This window comes from Equus przewalskii, chromosome 26 (assembly GCF_037783145.1).
Source record: "Equus przewalskii isolate Varuska chromosome 26, EquPr2, whole genome shotgun sequence".
Taxonomy (NCBI): domain Eukaryota; kingdom Metazoa; phylum Chordata; class Mammalia; order Perissodactyla; family Equidae; genus Equus; species Equus przewalskii.
The window spans coordinates 150,801-173,118 of NC_091856.1; positions in this window are offsets into that span (position 1 = coordinate 150,801).

Genomic DNA, 22,318 nt, shown 5'->3' on the forward strand with positions numbered 1-22,318 from the left:
TATGGTTCAGGCATGGCCGTCGTGTGGTTCAGGCGTGGCTGACAAGACACTCAGGCATTCATCGCACAGTATCCATGCATGGCAGACATGTGATCACGCATGTGTGACATGCCATTCAGGTGTGGCTTCACGTGACTCACAGGTTGCTGAAAGGTGGCTCCCACATCCTCAGACATGGCTGCCACATGGCTCATGCATGGCTCAGCTGTGTCTCATGTGTGGCTCCCCTGTGGTTCATGTGTGGTTCAAGCATTGAGCATGTGCGTTTCACATGTGGTTTAGCTGTGGTTTAAGGGTGTCTCACATGCGTTATTGCATGGCTCTCACATGGTTCGGATGTAATTGAGGCGAGGCTCACACGACTCGTTTGGGTCACATATGGTACAGGACAATATCACACGTGGTTCAGGCACACACGTGGTTCAGGCATAGCTCAGCCATGGCTCACACGTGATGCCAGCGTGCCACAGAACTGGCTCCCATGTGGCTGACACATGATTCAGGCTTTTGTCACACATGGCTCACAATGGCTCAGGTGTGGCTCATGCATGGCTGTGGTGTTGCTCAGGCATGGCTCACATGTGTTTGTGGCATGGTTGGCATGTGGTTCAGGCATGGCAGGTAAGTTGTGCCAGTTGGCTGACACGTGCTTCAAGTGAGGCCGACCTGTGGTTCAAGTGTGACTGGCACTTGGCTCAGGCCTTGCTGGCACGTGACTTCACCATGGCTGAGACATGACTCATGCATGGCTGACACGTTATTCAGGCGTGGCTGACTCATTACTCAGGTGCTGCGGCCACCTGACACAGGCTTTCCTGACACGACACCCAGGTGTGCTTCACACATGGTTCATGCATGCCTTTCGTGTGGTTCAGGGCTGGCTGGTGCATGGTTCATGCATGGGTGGGAGGTGGTTCAGGCGTGGCTGACATGTGACTCAGGCATGTGTGAAACATAACTCCGGTGTGGCTGACACATGTCTCAGGCATGGCTGACATGTGACTCAGCCATTCATTGCACAGTATCCATGCGTCAGACATATGAGATCATGCATGTGTGACATGCCATACAGGTGTGCCTCCCACGTGACTCACAGGTTCCTGAAGTGTGGCTCCCACATACTCAGTCATGGAAACACCTATGTCAGAAAGGTCCCTTTGCTCTCAGCCATGCCCTCAATTGCTCTAGACGTGGAAGGCACAATGCAGTGCCTCTGGCTCCACCCCTCAATGGTGGACGAACCACAAACCTTCTTGCGTCCAGCTCTTTGGGACGCTGAGAAAGAACTCACATTCCACAGTGCTCTTACAGCGTCCTGGGAACATCTCATACAAAGGCAGCTGAACACCATTTCTTCCAGCACTTCACTCACCAATCTGGAACATCTGCATCTGCCACATTTCCACCTTGCCAACCCGGCTCAGATGAAATGCCTACATCTTCCCCTTAAGCAATGGGACGAGGCCCGGATGATTGTGCTTCCACATGCTGAGGAGGAGAGAAACAATACGCTTTTAACCAACCACCACTGAGCGATGGTTGGGAGAGTGTCAGAAAGCACCAATGTCAGAATGGCCCCTTTACTCTCAGCCGTGCCCTCCATTGCTCTAGAGGTGGAAGGAACAAGGCACTGGCTCCACCCCTGAAGGGTGTCAGAAAGCACCTATGGCCAAAAGCCCCCTTTGCTCTCATCCATGCCCTCCATTGCTCTGGAGGTGGAAAGCACAAAGCACTGCCTCCATCCTTCAATGGGAGACAAGCCATAAACTGTCTTTCTTCCGGCTCTTTAGGAAGCTGAGAAAGAACTTGCTTACCACAGTGCTGTTACAGCATACATAGAAAGTCTCATACAAAGGCAGCTCATACGCCATTTCTTCCCAGCCCTTAACTTGCCGCGTTAGAACTTCTGCTTCTGCCACAATTCCACCTTGCCAACCTGGCTCAGACGAAATGCCTACATCTTCCCCTTAAGCAACTGGGCTGAATCCCAAAGGATTGAGCGTCCACGTGGTTAGGAGGAGATAAACAATACGCTTTTTATCAACCACAGTTGAGCACTGGTGGAGAGAGTTTCCGAAAGCACCTATGTCAGAAAGGCCCCTTTGCTCTCAGATGTGCCCTCCATTGCTCTAGACGTGGAAGGCACAATGCACTGGCTCCACCCCTCAAGGGGTGAAAAGCCACAGACCATCTTTCTTCCATCTCTTTAGGAAGCTGAGAAAGAACTCGCTTTCAACAGTGCTCTTTCTGTTTCCTGGCAACATCTCATACAAGGGCAGCTGAAACACCGTTTCTTTTCAGCCCTTAACTTGCCAATTTGGAGCTTCTGCTAGTGCCACATTTCCACCTTGCTAACCCGGCTCCAACGAAATGCCTACATCTTCCCCTTCAGCAACAGGGACGAGGCCCTGATGATTGTGCTTCCACATGCTTAGGAGGAGACAGACAATAGGCTTTTAACAAATCGCCAGTGTGCACTGGTGCTGAGAGTGTCAGAACACACCTATTTCAGAAAGGCCCCTGTGCTCTCAGCCATGCCCTCCATTGCTCTAGAGGTGGAAGGGACAAGTCACTGGCTCCACCCCTGAAGTGTGTCAGAAAGCACCTATGGCAGAGAGTCCCCATTGCTCTCAGCCATGCCATCCATTTCTCTAGAGGTGGAAGGCACAAAGCGCTGCCTCCATCCTTCAATGGGAGACAAGCTATAAACTGTCCTGCATCCAGCTCTTTAGGAAGCTGAGAAAGAACTCACATTCCACAGTGCTCTTACAGCATCCTGGGTACATCTCATACAAAGGCAGCTGAATGCCATTTCTTTTCAGCCCTAACACGCCGATCTGCAACATCTGCATCTGCCACATTTCCACCTTGCCAACCCGGCTCAGACGAAATGCCTACATCTTCCCCTTAAGCAATGGGGATGAGGCCCGGATGATTGTGCTTCTACATGCTGAGGAAGAGAGAGACAATATGCTTTTAACCAACTGCCCCTGAGCGATGGTTGGGAGAGTGTCAGAAAGCACCAATGTCAGAATGGCCCCTTTACTCTCAGCCGTGCTCTCCATTGCTCTAGAGGTGAAAGGAACAAGGCACTGGCTCCACCCCTGAAAGGTGTCAGAAAGCACCTATGGCCAAAAGCCCCCTTTGCTCTCAGCCATGCCCTCCATTTCTCTAGAGGTGGAAGGCACAAAGCACTGCCTCCAACCTTCAATGGGAGACAAGCCATAAACTGTCTTGCCTCCAGCTCTCTAGGAAGCTGAGAAACAACTCGCTTTCCACAGTCCTGTTACAGCATACCAGGAACCACTCATACAAAAGCAGCTCAAATGACATTTTTTCCCAGCCCTTAACTCACCGCTTTAGAATTTCTGCTTCTGCCACAATTCCACCTTGCCAACCTAGCTCAGACGAAATGCCTACATCTTCCCCTTAAGCAACTGGGCTGAGTCCCAAAGGATTGAGCGTCCACGTGCTTAGGAGGAGATAAACAATACGCTTTTTATCAACCACAGTTGAGCACTGGTGGAGAGAGTGTCAGAAAGCACCTATGTGAGAAAGGCACCTTTTCTCTCAGCCTTGCCCTCCATTGCTCTAGACGTGGAAGGCACAATGCACTGGCTCCACCCCTCAAGGGGCGACAAGCCACAGAACAACTTTCTTCTATCTCTTTAGGAAGCTGAGAACAAACTCACCTGACTTATAAAAAGGAATCATGCCCCTTAGATGCCGGAAAACCCCAGGAGACATGCCAAAACCACCCTCGGCACACTCTCAAACCACCACACATTCATGCCAGAACGACCCAACAGGCACACCAGAAGCACCCACCATGCATGCCTGAACCACCTGTCACCACCTGCCAGACACAGTGGAACAACGATTCTGACACTGCAGAACCATCTCTTCAACATGCCAGCTGCACACAACAGACACGCCGAAACCAGCTTCCAAACGTAGCACAACCACATGCCAGACACATTGGAACCACCTGTTGGATATGCCGAAAACAGGGGCCAGAAACACTGAAACCACCTGCCGAGTATGTCAGCATGGGAGGCCAGAAATGCCACAAACACCTGTCTTACAAGTCAGAGCCACAAGGCCAAAAGGCTGGAAAGACCTGCCGGACACGCCAAAATCATGGGCCCAGCACGCTGGAACCACCTGCTCGACTCGTCAGAACCACATGCCGGACACGCCAAAATCACCTGCCGGCAATGCCAGAACCACTTGGCGGACACTCCAGAATCACATGCCGGGCATGCCGGAACCACGTCTCAGAGGTGCCAGAACCACGTGCCGGAAACGCCAGAACCACCTCCTGCATACAATGCAACCACGTGCTGGACGCGCCTGAATCACCTGCCGAACACACCGGAACCACCTGCTCGACTTGCCGGAACCACCTGCCGGACACGCCAAATTCACCTGCCGGCGATGCCAGAAACACTTGACAGACACTCCAGGATCACATGCCAGGCATGCCACATCCACCTCTCAGAGGTGCCAGAAACACATACTGGACACGCTGGAACCACTTGCCGGATGGACCGCAACCACCTGCAGGACACGCCTGCAGCACCTGCTGAGCACGCCGGAACCACCTGCTCGACTTGCCGGAACCACCTACAGGACACACCAAAATCACCTGCTGGCTACGCCAGAACCACTTGGCGGACACTCTGGAATCTCATGCCGGGCATGCCAGCACCACCTCTCAGACGTGCCAGAACCACGTGCCAGACACAGAGGAACGAACTCCCAGACAGACCGCAACCACCTGCCGGAGGCGCCTGAACCACCTGCCAAGCACGCCGGAACAACCTGCTCAACTCGCCGGAACCACCTGCCAGACACGCCAAAATCACCAGCTGGTTACACCAGCACCACTTTGCGGACACTCCGGAATCACCTGCCGGGCATGCTGGAACCACCTCTCAGACGTGCCAGACCAACGTGCTGGACACACCAGAACCACCTCCCAGACAGACCAGAAACACCTGCCGGACACGCCTGAACCACCTGCCGAGAACGCCAGAACAACCTGCTTGACTCGCCAGAACCACCTGCCAGGCACGCCAAAATCACCTGCCGGCTATGCCGGCACCACTTGGTGGACATTCCAGAATCACCTGCCGGGCATGCCAGAACCACTTCTCAGACGTGCCAGAACCACGTGCCGGAAATGCCCGAACCACCTCCCGGACACACTGGAACCACCTGCCAGACATGCCTGAACCACCTGCCGAGCAACCCAGAACCACCAGCTCCACTCACCATAACCAACTGCTGGGCACACCAAAATCACCTGCTGGCTACACCGGAACCCTTTGGCGGACACTCCAAAATCACATGCCGGGCATGCTGGAACCACCTGTCAGACGTGCATGAAGCACGTGCCGTACACACCTGAACCACCTCCAGGACCGACCACAACCACCTCCCGGATGTGCCTGAAGCACCTACCGAGCACGCCGGACCCACCTGCTCGACTCGTAGGAACCACCTGTTGGACACGCCAAAATCACCTGCCGGCTATGCCAGAACCACTTGACAGACACTCCAGAATCACATGCCGGGCATGATGGAACCACCTCTCAGATATGCCAGAACCATGTGCCGGACACACCAGAACACCCTCCCAGACAGACCTGAACCACCAGCCGGACATGCCAAAATCACCTGCTGGATAAGCTGGAACCAGGCCACTTGGTCGCCGGAAAAACCTGACATCCATGCCAGAACCACCTGGACACTCTGGAACCACCACACAGATATGCGGAACAACCCACCAGACACACCGGAAGCACCCATCGGACATGCCGGAACAACCTGGAACCACCCGCCAGACACACTGGAACCATCACTCTGACACTCCAGAACTGACTCCTGGCCATGCTGCAAGCATTCAATGGACAGGCTGGAACCATCTTCCGAATGTACCAGAACCACATGCCAGACACACAGGAACCACCTGCCAGACTCTTTGGAACCACCTGTTGGATATGCCGGAACCAGGTGCCTGATACACTGAAACCACCTGCCAGAAACGTCAGAACCAGGTGCCGGACAAGCCACAAACACCTGCCAGACAAGCCAAAACCACCAGCCTAACATGCCGGAACAACCTGCTGGAAACACCAAATTCACCTTCCAGATACACCAGAACCAGGTCCTGGATACCCAGAACCCATTTCCAGAAAAGCCTGGATCAACATGCCAGACATGCCGGAGTCACCCACCGGACATGCGGGAACCAACTGCCAGACACGCCAGAACCAACACCTGGACACTCTGAAAGCACCAACGGCACACAATGCAATCGGGTTCCGGACACACGGTAGCCACCTGCCAGACACGCCAGAACCACCTTCAGGACGTACCGAAACCACATGCCTAACACATGGGAACCACCTGCCAGACACTGTGGAACCAACTGTCAGATACGCCGGAACCAGGCGCCCAGTACGCTGAAGCCACCTGCTGAATACGCCAGAACTATGTGTCGGACACGCCAGAACCGTGGGATGGATACATCAGAAACAGGTCCAACACAGGCCAGAACCAGGTGCCCGACATGCCAGGACCACCTGCTGGAAACGCCTGGACCACCTGCCAGTCTTGTGAGAACCACCTCCCGTATACACCGGAAACTGGTGTAGCACACGCCAAGACCAGGTGCCGGACATGACTGAACCACCTGCCAGACATGCCAGAATCAGGTGCTGGACACGCTGGAACCACCTGCCGGACACATCGATATCACCTGCCCCATTCACCAGAACCATGTGCTGCACACACCGGAATCACCTACCAGACATGCCGGGACCACCTGTTGGATACGCCGGAACCAAGTGCCTGATTCGCTGAAACTACCTGCTGGCCATGCCAGAAACAAGTGTCGGACATGCCTGGACAACCCACAGGACACGGCGAAATCACCTGCATGACACCCCGTAACCATGTGCCACACAGAACAGAACCACCTGCCAGACACGCCGGAGCCACCTGCCAGATACGCCAGAAACAGGCACAGCACACGCCAGAACCAGGTGCCCCACACGACGGATCCACCTGCCAGACATGACTGAACCACCTGGCAGACATGCCAGAACCAGGTACCGGACATGCTGGAACCACCTACAGGACACGCAAAAATCACCTGCCAGATACGCTGGAACCAGGCCCCTTAGTTGCTGGAAAAACCCGGTCACACATGCAGGAACCACATGCTGCACACTCTGGTTCTAGTGTATTCGGCAGGTGGTTTCAGTGTATCTGGCACCCGGTTCCAGCATATCCAATAGGTGGTTCCAAATTGTCTGGCAGGTGGTTCCTGTGTGTCTGGCATGTGGCTCTGGTACATTCGGAAGATGGTTCCGGACTGTCCGTTGAGTGCTTCCGGCTTGTCCACGAGTTGATTCTGGCGTGTCAGAGTGATGGTTCCAGTGTGTCCGGCGGGTGGTTCCAGGTGCTTCCGGTGTGTCTGGTGGGTCGTTCTGCCTGTCTGTGTGGTGGTTCCAGAGTGTCCGGCAGGTGGTTCCGGCATGTATTTCAGGTTTTTCCGGCATCCAAGTGGCCTGGTTCCAGCATATCCAGCAGGTGATTTTGGCCTGTCCGGCAGGTGGTTCCGGTGAGTCAAGCAGGTGGTTCCGGAGTGTTCGGCAGGTGGTTCAGGCGTGTCCAGCAGGTGGTTCAGGTCTGTAGGGGAGGTGGTTCTGGCATGTCCAGCACGTGGTTCTGGCATATCTGAGAGGTGGTTCCAGCATGCCCGGCAGGTGATTCTGGGGTGTCCGTCAAGTGGTTCTGGTGTAGCCGGCAGGTGATTTTGGCATGTGAGTCAGGTGCTTTTGGCTTGTCCTGAAGGTTCTTCCGGAGCATTCTGGACCTGATTCTCGCACCAGCGGTGGGTGGTTCCAGAGTGACCAGATAATGGTTCCAACATGTCCAACAGTTGGTTCCAGCATGTCAGGCAGGTGGGTCACACATGTGCGGCGGGTGGTTCCGGCATTTGCCACAGATGGTTCTGGCGCATCTGGCAGGTGGCTCTGTTCTGTGTGGCACATGGTTATGGGGTATCATGCAGGTGATTTCGCCATGTCCTGTGGGTTGTCCGTGCATGTCCGACACCTGGTTCTGGCGTGTCTGGCAGGTAGTTTCAGCGATTCAGGCACATGGTTCCAGCAAATCCAACAGGTGGTGCCGGCATGTCTGGTAGGTGATTCCGGTGTGTGCAGCACATGGTTCCGGGATATCCGGCAGGTGATATCGACGTGTCCGGCAGGTGGTTCCAGCATGTCCAGCACCTGGTTCTGGCATGTCTGGCAGGTGGTTCAGTCGTGTCTGGCACCTGGTCTTGGTGTGTGCTACACTGGTTTCCGGTGTATCCGGGAGGTGGTTCTCACAAGACTGACAGGTGTTTCTGGCGTTTCCAGCAGGTGGTCCTGGCATGTCGGGCACCTGGTTCTGGTCTGTGCTGGACCTGTTTCTGATGTATCTGTCACACGGTTCCAGCGTGTCCGGCACATGGTTCTGGCGTATTCGGCAGGTGGCTTCAGCAAACCGGGTGCCTGGTTCCAGCGTATCTGACGGTTGGTTCCATGGTGTCTGGCAGGTGCTTCCTGTATGTTTGGCATGTGGTTCTGGTACGTCCTGAAGGTGGTTCTGGGGTGTCCAGCAGGTGGCTACTGTGTGACCGGAACCTGATTCCGTCGTGTGCCGTTGGTGCTTTCAGAGTGTCCAGGTCTTGGTTCCAGTGTGTCTGGCAGTTGGTTCCTGCATGTCTGGCATGTCCAGCATGTTGATCCAGGCTTTTCCGGAAATGGGTTCTGGTGTATCCAGGACCTGGTTCCAGTGTATCCGACAGGTGATTTTGGCGTGTCTGACAGGTTGTTCTGGCATGTTATGCTGGTGGTTTCAGCTTGTCTGGCAGGTGTTTGTGGCATGTCCACAACCTGGTTCTGGCATATTTGGCAGGCGGTTTCAGTGTATCTGGCACCTGGTTCCGGTATATCCAACAGGTGGTTCTGAAGTGTCTGGCAGGTGGTTCCTATGTTTCTGGCATGTGGTTCTGGTACATTTGGAAGATGGTCCCGGCCTTTCTGTTGAGTGCTTCTGGCATGGCTGGGAGTTGGTTCTGGCGTGTCAGAGTGATGGTGCCAATGTGTCTGGCATGTGGTTCCAGGTGGTTCTGGCGTGTCCGGTGGGTGCTTGCGGTGTGTCTGGTGGGCCGTTCTGCATGTCTGTGTGGTGGTTCCAGAGTGTCTAGTGGGTGGTTCCGGCATGGATATCAGGTTTTTCCGGCGTCCAAGTGGCCTGTTTCCAGCGTATCCAGCAGGTGATTTTGGCGTGTCCGGCAGGTGGTTCCGGCGAGTCAAGCAGGTGGTTCCGGCATGTGCGGCATCTGTTTCTGGCATATCTGGCCGGTGGTTCCAGTGTGTCCAGCACCTGGTTCCAGAATTTCCGCCACCTGGTTCTGGTGTTTCCTCCACCTGGTTTTTGCATATCCAGTGGGTGGTTCTGGTGTGTCCAGTGGGTGGTTCAGGTGTGTCCAGCATGTGGTTCATGCATGTCCGGTGGGTGGTTCAGGCATGTCTGGCAGGTGGTTCGGGCATGTCCAGCAGGTGGTTCAGTCATGTCCGGCAGGTGGTTCCGCCTTGTCCAGCATGTGGTTCTGGCATATCAGGCAGGTGGTTCTGGCATGAGCTGCACCTGGTTACAGCATGTCCATCAGGTGGTTCTGGAATGACTGTAGGGTGGTTCTGGTGTCTCCGGTGAGTGGTTCTGGCATGTCCAGAAGTTGGTTCCGGGATGTCTGGCGCATGTTTACGGTATGTCCAGGGGTTGGTTCTGGCGTGTCCAGCAGGTGGTTCAGATGTGTCCGGGACCTGGTCCCAGTGTGTCTGGCAGGTGGTTCCAGCGTGACAGGGTGGTTCTTCCAGTGTGTCCAGTGGGTGGTTTAGGAGTGTCTGGAGGGTGGTTAAGGCGTATCAGGCAGGCGGTTCATGCTTGTCAGGCGGGTGGTTCAGGCTTCTCCAGTGGTGGGTCGGGGGTTTTTGGCACCTATGTCCAGCGTTTCCACCACCTGGTTCCAGTGTATCTGGCAGGTGGTTCCAGTGTGTCCGGCACTTGGTTCCAGTGTGTCCAGCATGTGGTTCCGGTGTGTCTGGCGGGTGTTTCAGGTGTGTCCGGCATGAGGTTCAGGCATGTCCAGCAGGTGGGTTTGGCATGTCTGGCCCCTGTTTCTGGCGTGTCTGGCACGTGGTTCCAGTGTATCCAGCAGGTGGTTCCAGCATGTCCGGCACCTTGTTCTGGCATATCTGGCAGGTGGTTGCAGTGTGCCAGCCGTTGGTTCCAGAGTGTCAGGCAGGTGGTTCAGACGTGTCCAGCTCTTGGTTCAGGCTTGTCCAACAGGTGATTCAGGCATGTCCAGCACCTAGTCTGGTGTGTCCAGCACATTGTTCTGGCATATCTGGCAGGTAGTTCCAGCATGTCTGGCACATGGTTGGGGTGTGTCCGGAAAGGTGGCTCTGTTGTGTCCAGTGCTGGTGGTTCAGGTGTCTCCAGCAGGTGGTTCTTGCATTTCCGGTGGATGGTTCTGGTATGTCCGGCAGGTAGTTACAATATGTCTGGCAGATGCATCCAGAGTGTCAGGCAGGTGGTTCCAGATTGTCATGCAGGTGGTTGCAGCATGTCCAGCACCTGGCTCCGCCATGTCCAGAAGGTGGTTCCGGCATGTCCAGCAGATGGTTCTGGCGTATCTGGCAGGTGGTCCTGGCATGTCTGGAGGGTGGTTCTGGCGTGTCCGGCGGGTGGTTCAGGAGTGTACAGAGTGTGTTTCCGGCATCTCCAGCAGGTGGTTGCAGCATGTCCAGCAGGTGGTTCCAGCGTGTCCCAGAAGTTGTTCCGGTGTGTCCGGCAGGTGGTTTCAGCGTATCCGGCACCTACTTCCAGTGCATCTGACAGGTGGTTTTCGTGTGTCCAGAAAGTGGTTCTGGTGTGTCTGGCAGGTAGTTCTGGCATGGCCTCTAGATGGTTCTGGCATGTCCAGTGTTTGGTTCCAGCGTGTATGGTGGGTGGGCCTGGTGTGTCTGGCAGGGGGTTCAGGCATGTCCAGTACCTACTTCTTGTGTATTGGCAGATTGTTACAGCGTTTCTGTGACTTGATTCCAGCATACCCGACAGGTGGTTCCGGCATGTCTGACAGGTCGTTTGGGTGTGTCCGGCAGGTGGTTCCAGCGTGTCCAGCAGGTGGTTCAGGCTTGTCCAGCAGGTGGTTCAGGTTGTCTGGCAGGTGGTTCAGGTCTGTATGGCACCTGGTTCTGGCATGTCCTGGACCTGGTTCCCGCATATCAGGCAGGTGGGTCCAGCGTGTCCAGCAGGTGGTTCAACCTTGTCCAACAGGTGGTTCCAGCGTGTCAGGAAGGTAGTTCTGGCGTGTCCGGTGTGTGGTGTCTGGCGGCTGGTTCAGGCATATGCTGTGGGTTGTTCAGGCATGTCTGGCAGGTGGTTCAGGTTTCTCCAGCTAATAATTCAGGTCTTTCTGGCATCTGATTCCGGCGTTTCCACCACCTAGTTCTGGCGTGTCTTTCCGGTGGTTCTGGCATGTCCGGAAGGTGGTTCTGGCCTGTCCAGGGGGTGGTTCCAGCATTTCTGGTGGCAGTTGGTTCCAGCATGTCCGGCGGGTGGTTCCTGCCTGCCCAGAGGTTGGTTCCAGCATGTCTGGCAGATGGTTCAGGGGTGTCCAGGACTTGATTCCAGCATTTCTGGCAGGTGTTTGCAGTGTGTCCAGCAAGTGGTTCCAGCGAGTCAGGTAGGTGGTCATGGCATGTCCAGCTGGTGGTTCAGACGTGTCCAGCAGGTGGTTCTGGCATGTCTGTTGCCTGGTTCAAGTGTGTCCGGCAGGTGGTTCCTGCATATTGGGTAGGTGGTTCCAGCATGTCCAAGACCTGATTCCAGTGTGTCTGGCGGGTTGTACCTGCATGTCCTGCAGCTGGTTCCAGTGAGTCAGACAGGTGGTTATGGCATGTCCAGCTGGTGGTTCAGGTGTGTCTCGAAGGTGGTTCAGGCATGTCCAGCACATGGTTCTGGCATGTCTGTTACCTGGTTCCAGCATTTCCGGCTGGTGGTCTGGCGTATTGGGCAGGTGGTTCCAGCATGTCCGGCAGGTGGTTCCAAAGTGTCCCTCAAGTGGTTCAGGCATATTGGACAGGTGGTTCAGTGTTGTCCATGATGGTTGTTCAGGTTTGTTCAGCCCCTGGTTCTGGCGTATCTGGCAGGTGATTTCAGCGTGTTTGGCAGACAGTGTCGGCGTGTCTGGCAGGTTATTTTGGTGTGTCCAGGACTTTATTCTGGCATTTCCGGCAGGTGATGCCAGCATTTCCGGCAGGTGGTTCTGGCATGTCTCGCAGTTGCTTCCAGTGTGTCCTTCAGGTGTTTCAGGTATGTCTGGCAGGTGGTTCTGGCATGTCCAGCATGTGGTTCCAGCATGTCTGGAAGATGGTTCTGGAGAGGCAGGTGAGTGGTTCCAGTGTGTCTGGCAGGTGGTTCTGGCATGTCCAGGAGGTGGGTCCAGCATGTAAGTCAGGTGGTTCCAGCATGTCCGCAAGGTGGTTCTAGTAGGTCTGGCACCTGGTTCCGGCATATCTGGCATGTGGTTCCAGCGTGCCCAGCATGTGGTTGCGGAGTGTCCATCAAGTGTTTCTTGAGTATCCGGCAGGTGGTTCAGTCTTGTCCGGCAGGTTGTTCAGGCTTGTGCAGCACCTGTTTCTGGCATATATGGCAGGTGATTTCAGCATTTTGGTCAGGTGGGTCGGGCGTCTCCAGTACCTGGTTCCGGAGTATCTGACAAGTTGTTCAGGTGTGTTGTCTGGCATGTACTTCTGGAGAGTCCAGCAGGTGGTTACAGCATGTCCTTCAGGTGGATCCAGGATGAATAGCAGGTGTTTCCAGTGGTTCCAGCAGGTGGTCCAGCATGCCTGGCAGGTTGCTCAGGCATGTCCAGTGGGTCGAACAAGTGTGTCTGGCGGGTGGTTCAGGCTTCACCAGCAGGTGGTTCTGGCATTTCTGTCACCTGGTTCCAGCGTTTCTGCCACCTGGTTCTGGTGTATCTGGCAGGTTGTTCCGGCATGTCAGCAGGTGGTTCCGATGTGTCTATGTCATGGTTCTGGCGTGTCTGGCATATGCTTCCAGAGTGTCCGGCAGGTGGTTATGGCGTGTCCTTCAGGTGGTTCCAGCATTTCCAGCAGGTGGTTCCAATGTGTCCATGTCGTGGTTCTGGCATGTCTGGCATGTGCTTCCAGAGTGTCCAGCAGATGGTTACAGCATGTCCTGCAGGTGGTTCCAGTGTGTCCAGTTGTTGGCTCTGGTGTGTCCAGCAGGTGGTTCCAGTGAGTCTGGCGGGTCTTTCCGGTGTGCCCGTGTGGTGGTTCCAGCATGTCCAGCAGGTGGTTCCAACGTGTCTGATATCTGATTCCGGTATGTCCAGTGTCTGGTTCTGGCATATCCAGCAGATAGTTCCGATGTGTCCAGCAGTTGGTTCCTGCTTGTCTGGCTGGTGGTTCCGGCATATCCAGTAGGTGGTTCCAGCATGTCTGGGACCTGATTCTGGCGTATCCGGTGGGTGGTTTTGTCATGTACGGTGAGTGGTTCAGGCATGTCTAGCAGGTGGTTCCGGCGTTTCTGGTGGATGGTTCTGGTATGCCCGGCTGGTTGCTCTGGCATGTCCACCAGGTTGTTCAGGCATGTCCATCAGGTGGTCCAGGTTCATCCAGCACGTGGTCCAGGCATGATCATCCAGTGGTCCACGAATTTCTGAACTGTGGTTCTGACGTGTCCAAAAGGTGGTTTGCAAAGCATGTCCAGCAGGTGCTTCGGTTGTGTCTGGCTGGTGGTCCAGGTGCTTCCAGTGGGTGGTTCCAGGATGTCCACCTGGTGGTTCCAACGTGTCCAGCATCTGGTTCTGGCATGTGCGGCACCTGCTTTCAGTGTACCCAACCAGTGGTTCCAGCGTGCCTGGCAGGTGATTCCAGAGAGTCCGTCAAGTGATTCAGGCATATCCAACAGGTGGTTCAGGCTTGTCCGGCTGGTGGTTCAGGCTTTTCCAGCAGGTGGTTCAGGCATGTCCAGCACCTGGTTCTGGCATTTCTGCCACCTGGTTTCAGTGCATCTGACAGGTGGTTCTGGCGTGTCTGGCATGTGGTTCTGGGATGTCCAGAAGGTGGTTCCGGTGTGTCAGGTGGTTGGTTCTGGCATGTCTGATGGTTGGTTCTGGCATATCTGGCAGGTGGCTCTGGTGTGTCCGGTAGGTGGTTCCAGCATGTCTGGTGGTTGGTTCCAGTGTGTCCGGCTGGTGGAACTGGCGTGTCCATTGGGAGATTCCGGCATGACCGGGACCTGATTCTGGTGAGTATGGCGGGTGGTTCAAGCAAGTCCAGCTTGTGGTTCAGGTGTTTCCAGTGGGTGGTTCAGTCTTGTCCAGCGGGTGGTTCAGGCATGTCCAGCGGGTGGTTCAGACTTGTCTAGCAGCTGGTTCCAGCGTGCCTGGCAGGCAGTTCTGGTGTGTCTGGGACCTAATTCCAGTGTGTCCAGTGGGTGGCTCCAGCATGTCCAGGCAGTAGTTCCGGCATATCCAGGAACTGGTTCCAGCATATGTGGCAGGTTATTTCTGTGTCCAGCAGGTGGTTCTGCCGTCTCAGGCAGGTTGTTCCGGCCTGTCCAGCAGGAGGTTCAGGCATGTCCCGCACTTGGTTCAGGCTTGTCCGACAGGTGGTTCAGGCTTTTCCGGCACCTGGTCTGGCATGTCTGGCACATGGCTCTGGCATATCTGGAAGGTGATTTCAGTGTGTCTGCCAGGTGGTTCCAGCATTTCCTGCACCTGCTTCTGGCATATCCAGCAGATGGTTTCAGCGTATCCAGCACCTGGTTCTGCCATATGCGACAGGTGGTTCTGACATGTCTGCAATGTGCTTCCAGTATGTCTGGGAGGTATTTCCGGTATGTCCTTCAGGTGGTTCCGGCATGTCCGGCAGGTGTTTCAGTCGTGTCTGGCACCTGGTACAGGTCTGTGCAGCACCTGTTTCTGGCGTATCCAGCAGGAAGTTCTGGGGTGTCCAGAAGGTGGTTCTGGCATTTCTGACACAGGGTTCTGGCATATCCGGCAGATGGTTTCAGCATATCTGGCACCTGATTCTAGCATTTCCGGTGGGTGGTTCCAGTGTGCCCGGGTGGTGGGTCCAGCATGTCCAGAGGGTGGTGCTGGTATGTCCAGGAGGTGGTTAGAGTGTGTATGGCAGGTGGTTCTGGTGTGTCTGGTGGGTTGTTCAGGCATGTCTGGTGGGTGGTTCATGTGTTTCCAGCAGGTGTTTCAGGCTTGTCAGGCAGGTGATTCAGGCTTGTCAGGCAGGTGGATGTGGCATTTTCGGCACCTGGTTCTGGCGATTCCTCCACCTGGTTTTGGCATATCTGGCAGGTGGTTCCAGCATGTCCGGCAGGTGGTTCTGGCGCATCCGAGTGGTGTTTCTGGCGTGTCTGGGGGGTGGTTCCGGCATGTCTAGTAAGTGGTTCCAGCGTTTCTGGTGGATGGTTCCGGTATGTCCAGCAGGTTGTTCTGGCATGTCCAGCAGGTTGTTCAGGCATGTCCAGCAGGTGGTCCAGGTTCATCCAGCACAAAGTCCAGGCATGGCCATCCCGTGGTTCATGCATTTCTGAAACGTGGTTCTGATGTGTCCAAAAAGTGGTTTTGGCTTGTCCGTCAGGTGGTTAGGGCGTGTCCAGGAGGTGGTCTGGTTGTGTCCAGCAGGCGGTTCCGGCATGCCCGGAAGGTGTTTCCAGAGTGTCTGGCACCAGATTCCGGCATGTGAGGTACTTGTTTCTGGCCTATCTGGTAGGTGGCTAAAGCCTGTACTTCAGGTGGTTCCGGCATGTCCAGCAGGTGGTTCCGGCGTGTCCGTGTCATGGTTCTGGTGTGTCTGTCCTGTGCTTCCAGACTGTTCTGCAGGTGGTTACTGTGTGTCCTTCAGGTGGTTCCGGAATGTCTCCAGGTGATTCTGGAGGGTCCAGCAGGTGGTTCTGGCATTTCAGGCAGGTCATTGTGGCATGTCCAGCATGTGGTTCAGGCATGTCTGGCAGGTGGTTCTGGCATGTCCTTCAGGTGGTGCCAGTGTATCCAGCAGGTGGTTCCAGCATGTCTGGGTGGTTCCAGTGTGTCTAGCCCATGGTTCAGGCGTTTCAGTCAGGTGCTTCAGGCTTCTCAGGTGGTTGGTACAGGCTTGTCTGGTGGGTGGTTCTGGCATATCCGGCACATGGTTACGGAGTGTGCGGCACCTGTTTGTGGCATATCCAGTAGGCAGTTCCTGCGTTTCTGGCACATGGTTCTGGTGTATCCAGCAGGTGTTTTCAGCTTATCCACACCTGGTTTCAGCGTACCTGACAGATGGTTCCGGCATGTCTGGCACATGGCTTGGGCAAGTCTGGCGTGTAGTTCTGGTGTGTCCTGCAGGTGTTTCAAGCTTGTCTGGCAGGTGATTCAGGCTTGTCCGGCAGGTGATTCAGGCTTATCTGGCAGATGGTTCTGGCATGTCTGTTGGGTGTTTCTGGCGTGTCCAGCGGCTGGCTCCTGCTTGCCCAGTAGGTGGTTCCGGTGTGTCCAGCAGGTGGCTCCAGTGTGTCCGGGACATGATTCTGGTGTGTCCAGCCAGCAGTTCTGTCATGTACAGCAGGCGGTTCAAGTGTGTCTAGCAGGTGGTTCCAGTGTTTCCAGTGGATGGTTCCAGTATGTCCAGCTGGTTGTTCTGGCGTGTCAGACAGGTTGTTCAGGCATGTCCATCAGGTGATCCAGGTTCATCCGGCACGTGGTACAGGCATGATCATCCAGTGGTCCATGAATTTCTGAGCGTGGTTCTGATGTGTCCAAAAGATGGTTTGGGCCGGTCCGGCAGGTGCTTCGGGTGTGTCTGGCTGGTGGTCCTGGTGCATCCGGCAGGTGGTTCCAGCATGTCCGGCAGGTGGTTCCGGCGTGTCTGGCAGTTGGTTCTGGTGTATCCTTCAGATGTCTCAGGTATGTCTGGTAGGTGGTTCTGGTGTGTCCTGTGGGTGGATCATGCATGTCAGGAAGGTGATTCCGGTGTGTCCAGGGGGTGGTTCAGCTGTGTTCGGCAAGTGGTTCCGGTCTGTCCAGCAGGTGTTTCAGCCGTGTTCAGTGGGTGGATCAGTGGTGTCCAGCAGATTGATCAAGCAAGTCTGGTGGGTGACTCAGGCGCATCCGGTGGGTGGTTCAGACTTGTCATGCTGGTTGTTCAGACATGTCTGGAGGGTGGTTCAGGCTTTTCCAGCAGGTGGTCCCAGCATTTCTGCCACCTGGTTCCAGCATATCCAGAAGGTCATTACCTTATGTCAAGCTATTGGTACCGGCCTGTCTGGCGGTTGGTTCTGGCGTGTCCGGTGGGTGATTCCGGCGAGTCTGGTGGGTGTTTCCAGGGTGTCCGAGACCTGATTCCAGCAAATCCGGCGGGTGTTTTCAGCACTCCTGGCAGGCAGTTCCGACGTTTCCACCACCTGGTTCCAGCATATCCAGCAGGTGGTTCCAGCGTGTCCAGTAGGTGGTTCCAGTGAGTCCCACAGGTGTTTCTGGCGTGTCCGAGACCTGATTCCAGCATGTTTGGCAGGTGGTTCCAGCATGTCCAGGTGCTGTCTCCAGCGTGTCTGGTGGGTGGTTCTGTCATGTATGGCAGGTGGTTCAGGCGTGTCTAGCAGGTGGTTCTGGCGTTTCCACTGGATGGTTCTGGGATGTCCGTTGGGTTGTTCCAGCGCGTCCAGCAGGTTGTTCAGGCATGTCCGTCAGGTGGTCCAGGTTGATCCAGCACGTGGTCCAGGCATGACCCTCCCATGGTACATGAATTTCTGAAACATAGTTCTGATGTGTCCTAAGAGTGGTGTGGGAGTGTCTGGCAGGTGCTTTGGGGGCGTTTGGCAGGTGGTCCAAGTGTGTTCCATGGGTGGTTCCAGTGTGTCCGGCAGGTTGTTCTGGCATATCTGGCACATGGCTATGGACTGTGTGGCACCTGTTTGTGGCATATCAGGCAGGTGGCTCTGGCGTTTCCAGCAGGTGGTTTCAGCATATCTGGCACCTGGTTCCAGCGTATCTGGCAGGTGATTCCGGCGAGTCCTGTGGGTGGTTCAGGCATGTCTCCCGAGTTGTTCAGGCATGTCAGTTGAGTGGTTCAGGCATATCCGGCAAGAGGTTTGGGATTGTCCCGCTGGGGGTTTTAGCAATTCCACCACCTGCTTCTGGTGTATCCCTCAGGTTGTTACGGCGTGTCCGGCTGGTGATACCGGCATGTCCAGAGGTTGGTTCTGGCATGTCCAGTGGGTGGTTCCAGTGAGTCCGGTTGGTGTTTCTGGTGTGTCAGACCTGATTCCAATGTGTCCGGTGGGTGATTCTGCCCTGTCCGAGACCTGATTCCAGCATGTCCGGTGGGTGGTTCTGCCATGTCCAGGTGCTGGCTCCAGCGTGTCCAGTGAGTGGTTCTGTCATTTCGGGCAGGTGGTTAAGTCTTGTCTGGCAGGTTGTTCAGGCTTGCCCAGCACTTGGTTCTGGCATATCCAGCAGATGATTTGGGTGTGTCCGGTGGGTGGCTCAGGCATGTCAGGCGGGTGGTCCAGGCGTGTCCAGCTGGTGGTTCAGGCTTGTCCACTTGGTGGTTCTGGCACTTCTGGCACCTGGTTCTGGCGTTTCCACCACCTGGTTCTGGCATATCCAGCAGGTCATTTTGGAGTGTCCGGCAGGTGGTTCTGGTGAGGCTGGCGGGTGTCTCCGGTGTGTCTGAGACCTGATTCTAGTGTGTCTGGCAGGTCTTTCCTATGTGTCCATGTGGTGGCTCCAGCGTGTTCAGTGGGTGGTTTTGGTGTGTCCAGTGGTTTGTTTTGGTGTTTCTGGCAGACGGTTCCAGCGTGTCCAGGACCTCATTCCATCGTGTCCAGCAGGTGGTTCTGTCCTGTACAGCGGTGGTTCAGGCTTGTCTAGCAGCTGGTTCCAGCGTTTCCACTGGATGGTGCCAGCATGTCTGTTGTGTTGTTCCAGAGTGTCCACCAGGTTGTTCAGGCATGTCTGTCAGGTGGTCCAGGTTGATCCGGCATGTGTTCCAGGCATGACCATCTGTGGCCATAAATTTTTGAAATGTGGTTCTGAATTGTCTGAAGGGTTGTGTGGGATTGTCCAGCAGGTGCTTCAGGCGTGTTCAGCAGGTGGTCCACGTGTGTTCCTTGGGTGGTTCCAACTTGTCTGGCAGGTGGTTCTGGCATGTCTGGCATAAGGTTACTGCATGTACAGCACCTGTTTCTAGCATATCCAGCACTTGGTTCCGGTGTACCTGACAGGTGGTTCCCACATGTCTGGCAGGTGGTTCCGGCGTGTCCAGCATGTGGTTCCAGCATGTCAAGATGGTGGTTCTGGCATGTCAGGTTGGTGGTTCCGGCGAGTCTGGCACCTGGTTCTAGCATATCTGGAGAGTGGTTCCACTGTGCCCGACAGGTGGTTCCGGAGTATCCATCAAGTGGTTCAGGCATTTCCAGCTGGTGGTTCAGTCTCGTCTGCCAGGTTGTTCAGGCTTGTCTGGCAGTTGGTTCTGGCATGTCCAGCACCTGGTTCTGGCATATCGGGCAGGTGGTTTCAGCATACCCGACAGGTGGTTCTGGTGTGTCTGGCACGTTGTTTGGGCAAGTCTGGAGTGTAGTTCTGGTGTGTCCGGCAGGTGTTTCAGGCTTGTCTGGCAGGTGGTTCAGGCTTGGACAAATCTTGTACATGGGCGTCTGGCACATGGTTCAGGCACAGCTGGCACATGGTTCAGGCATGGACGAATCTTGGTTCATGGGTGTCTGGAACATGGTTCAGGCATGGCTGGCACATGGTTCAAGTGTGTCCAGCAAGTGGTTCATGCACGTCCAGCAGGTGGTTCCGGAATGTCTGGCACATAGTTCAGGCATGTCCACCACCTGGTACAGGAGTGTCCTGCATGTAGTACAGGCATGGCCGGCATGTTCAGCACGTGGTTCAGGTGTATTCAGCACGTGTTTCAGACTTGTCAGGCAGGTGGTTCAGGCAGGTCCGTCAAGTGGTTCATGCATGTCCAGCATGTTGTTCAGGCATGTCTGGCATGTTGTTTGGGCATGTCTGGCAGGTGATTCAGGCTTGTCAAGCAGGTGGTTCAGGCTTGTCCAACAGGTTCTTCAGAGGTGTCCAGCACATGGTTCATGGGTTGCAGGCACATGGGTCAGGTGTGGCCAGCACATGGTTCAGGTGTGTCAGGCAGTTGGTTCAGGCATGGCCAACAGGTGGTTCAAGCATGAATGGCAGCTGTATCAGGCAGGTACGGCAGGTGGTTCAAGCACGCAGGAAACATGGTTCAGGTGTGTGTGGCATGTGGGTCAGTCATGGCTGACACGTGGTTCTGGCATGGCAGTCACATGGTTCAGGTGTGGCCAGCACATGGTTCAGGTGTGTCCATCAAGCAGTTCATGCTTGTCCAGCACCTGGTACAGCTGTTTCAGGCATGTGGTACCAGCATGGCAGGCACGTGGTTCAGGAGTGTCTGGCATGTGGTACAGGCATGGCCAGCTCATGGTTCCAGAGTTGCCAGCATGTGGTTCAGCCATGTCTGGCACATGGCTCAGGCATGTCCAGCAGATGGTACAAGCGTGATGGGCACGTGCTGCTGGTATGGCCATCTCATGCTTTAGGCATGGTTGGTATGTGGTTCTGGCATGGCTGGCAGATTGTTCATGCTTAGCCAGCACATCGTTCAGGAGTGACCAGCACGTCCTTCAGGCTTGGATGGCATGTGGTGCCAGCATGGAAAGCACACGTCTCAGAGGTCGCCAGGACGTGGTTCAGGCGTGGACGGCATGTGGTTCAGCCATGGCCGGCACCTGGTTCAGGCATTTCTGACATATGGTTCAGGCGTGTCCAGAGGTGGTTCAGGCATGTCCAGCAGGTGTTTCAGGCATGTCTGGCTCCTGTTGCAGGCATGTCCAGCGTTTGGTTCAGGCATGGCTGGCACATTGTTCAGGCATGTCTGGCAGGTGGTTCAAGCATGGCCAGCACATGGTGCAGGCGTGTCCACCACGTGGTTCAAGTGTGGCCAGCACGTGGTTCATGCATGTCCAATACATGGTTTATGCATGTCAGACACGTGGTTCAGTGGTTTCCAGGATGTTCTTCAGGGGTTTCCAGCATGTGGTTCAGGCATGTCAGGCAGGTTGTTCAGGTGTGTCCTTCATGTCGTTCTTGTGTGTCCACCACGTTATTCAGGTGTGTCTTGCATTTGGTTCAGGCGTTTCCAGCAGGTGGTTCAGAGGTTTCCAACACGTGGTTCAGGCATGGCCAGCACATGTTCCAGGTCTTTCAGGCAGGTGCTTCAGGCGTGTACAGCAGGTGGTTCAAGAGTGTCCAGCAGGTGGATCAGGCATGTATGACAGGTGGTTCAGGAGTGTTGGGCACATGGTTCAGGCATGTGTGGCAAGTGGTCAGACATGGCCAACATGTGTTTCTGCCATGGCAGTCACATGGTTTGGGTGTGGCTGGCATGTAGTTCAGGCACGGATGGGACTTGGTTTAGGAGTGGCTGGCACATGGTTCATGCGTGGCCAGCAAGTGGTTCAGGCATGGATGAAACTTGCTTCATGGGTGTCCAGCACGTGGTTCAGGGATGTCCGGCACAAGCTTCAGGCATGTCAGGCAGGTGGTTCAGGTGTGTCTGGCACATGGTTCAGGCATGGTAGGCATGTGATTCATGCATGGCTGGCACTTGGTTCCAGTTTTGGCAGTACGTGGTTCAGAAGTGGTTAGCATGTGACACAAGCATGGTCAGCAGCTTGCTCAGAAGTGGCCATCACATGGTTCATGAATGTCTGGCCCATGATTGACGGGTGGGTGGCACATGGTTCTGCCATGGATGGAACATGTATCTGGTGTGGTTGACACATTCAGGCTTGGCAGACATGTGGTTCAGTCATGGCAGGCGTGTGACTCAGGCATGGTGGAAACGTGGTTCAGGCGTGACAGAAACATGGATCATGCATGGGCATCAAGTGGTTCAGATGTGGCTGTCATGTGGTTCTGGCATGGCAGAAACTTGATTCAGGCATAGCTGGCACTTGGTTCAGGCATGGATAGCACGTGGCTCTGGAGTGGCCATCATGTGGCTCCAGTGTGGATGGCATGTGGATCCAGTGTGGTCAGCTCATGGTGCAAGCATGGCAGGCGCATGGTTCAGGCATGGCAGGCACGTGGTTCAGGCATGGTGGAAAATTGGCTCAGGCTTGG